At 44.0% G+C, this 2500-nt stretch overlaps 1 protein-coding gene across 3 annotated transcripts in view; it reads left to right on the forward strand.

Moving 5' to 3' along the window:
• LOC125027517 (TSC22 domain family protein 2-like) overlaps window positions 1-2500 on the forward strand; it is a 326287-nt gene that overhangs the window by 160659 nt on the left and 163128 nt on the right. The window lies entirely within an intron of this gene.

Consider the following 2500-nt stretch of genomic DNA (forward strand, 5'->3'; position numbering starts at 1 on the left):
CCTCCACCTCCACTTCCACCTCTTCTTCTTCCTTTTCTTCTTCTTCTTCTTCTTTTTCTTCTTTTTCTTCTTCTTCTTCTTCTTCTTCTTCTTCTTCTTCTTCTTCTTCTTCTTCTTCTTCTTCTTCTTCTTCTTCTTCTTCATCTTCATCTTCATCTTCATCTTCATCTTCATCTTCATCTTCATCTTCATCTTCATCTTCATCTTCATCTTCATCTTCATCTTCATCTTCATCTTCTTCTTCTTCTTCTTCTTCTTCTTCTTTGTCTTCTTCTTCTTCTTCTTCTTCTTCTTCTTCTTTGTCTTCTTCTTCTTCTTCCTCTTCTTCTTCCTCCTCCTCCTCCTCCTCCTCCTCCTCCTCCTCCTCCTCCTCCTCCTCCTCCTCCTCCTCCTCCTCCTACACCTTTCCTCCTCTCCTCCCCCTTCTTCCTCCCCCCCTCCGCCCCTTCTCCTCCTTCCCCCTTCACCCCCTCCCCCTTCCCCCTCCTTCCTCCTTCCCCCTCCTTCCTCCTTCCCCCTTCTTCCTCCTTCCCCCTTCTTCCTCCTTCCCCCTCCTCCCCCTCCTCCCCCATCGCCCCTGTCAGAATCGCTATCGACCCCCTTTCCCGGAACGGCCGTCGCCATCGTCGCCCTGGACCCACGACACGCCAGCAACGTGCTTATTTGGCCTCTGGATCGCCACAGACGCTCCGGGACTCGCCTTCACCTCCGCCATGCCCCTGTTCATCATGAGGACTCCATGCCGTGGGCGGTCTTGAACGAAGATTTGTGTACGAATGGTTTTGTGTCGGGGTCGCATTCCGGGTCGGGTTAAGGTTGAACTCGTCGCTTGCGTCATCCCAAAGTCCTTTTAGAAAAGAAATATTTCTGTATTCGCTGTAATGCTTTGGCCTAGTTCCGTAATGCGGATGGAATTAATCAGTGACACTGCAGGATCAAACGCGGGATTACTGGCAGCAAATATGATGCTGAGTAATTTTAATAACGCGATGTAGCTAATGAAATGTATAGTTTGGTTGATTTCATAGGGTCGGCGCTGTTATGGGTAAAGCTGCAGTGTCAGTATGATCATGTGGAAATGCATCGTTCGTGTTGGTGCTTACAGAGGCATAGTATTGATAAATTCATGATGATTACAAGCAATGGTACAGCATCGGTCAGCATTTCGAAATTGTTGCAGACACCAGCTCTTGGTTAAGAGTCAGTGCGTTGTACAGGCATTAATATCTAAGTGTTCGCTCGGTTTGTTGAGACATCGATGAGAAGTCGATGTAATGGTTTTCCAAGACTGAGTAAAAGAAATAGAATGAATATAGATAAAGATTAAAAAAGATATTGATGGGCAAAGGAGGAGGTCGTTGCACATGCTTTGAATGATTTTGTCACACGGAACACCTTGCAATGGGAGATAGTACTGGGAAAGTTGCTGTGGTCGTTGTCCACTGGCATGGACTAATGGTGATAGGCGTAGTGGGGGGTTGTTAATAATCGCTGGTGGAGGTTGTTTCGTCCTGGTCGTATTGCTTGATGATGACAGTCGTGGTTATGATGATAATGATAATGAATTGTATAGCTTATTACTATGCTGATTGTTGTATAGTCATCGACAGTAGTCATGAGTGTTGTGAGACTGTGCTGAGCGGCGCCCGTGTATGTCGCTCTCAGCTCGGCATCAGACACATGTTGCAGGGCACTCACAGAAGCAGGTCAAGTCAGGTCACGAGCGAACTGAAACAGGCACGAGGACAGGTCAGCACGTGGCAATCTACCCGACGAGGAATTTCATCCAGAAAGATGACATGGTTTTTGAAAGTAGTCAGTTATACCATTTGATATAGATTTAGAATTTAGAGCTGTAGATTATAAATTTTTTCGTGTATGCATTTGCAGCGTTGTTTTATTAGTTTTAGTGGTTTCCTTGTATCTTCATAGATGTCAGGGTTATTTTTTTTTTTGTGATTTGCGATGTTGTTGCCAACTTTTATTGTCAGTTGTGTGCAGAGTGATTAGAGCAGGATCAACAAAATCCCAAACACCCAAAAAACAATAGTAAATATGTATCTTTGTATTTGCATCTACAAAAAAAAAAAAAATAGAAATTGAATAAACAAAAAAAAATTCAGTGGAAGATTAAAGTATTTGCCAGATGGATTAATCTGATTAACCCTTTTACGCTGTTGAATCATTGTCGTTTTCATTGGTAATGCGTGAAACACAGATAGACAAGAGATAAAAAGAGTCGGTCGTAATGTTTATTTTTTTTTCCCCATCTCTCGTGTTTTGATAATTCTGTGGAGGGGAGAGGGAGTTCATTCATGTAGTATTTGGAACGAGTCTTTTATTTTCTTTCATGTGGCACTCAGGGGCCAAGCAAAGACAGGCCGTTTTGTTTGGTGATTGTGGGATACAAAGAAAATCTGTGCGAGTTGACCGAAAAAAAGCCGAGGGGATGTGAATGGACAGGCGGGTGGATTCCCGTCAAGTGAAAGAGAATTGTCAG

This window comes from Penaeus chinensis, chromosome 7 (genome assembly GCF_019202785.1).
Source record: "Penaeus chinensis breed Huanghai No. 1 chromosome 7, ASM1920278v2, whole genome shotgun sequence".
In the NCBI taxonomy this organism is placed as follows: domain Eukaryota; kingdom Metazoa; phylum Arthropoda; class Malacostraca; order Decapoda; family Penaeidae; genus Penaeus; species Penaeus chinensis.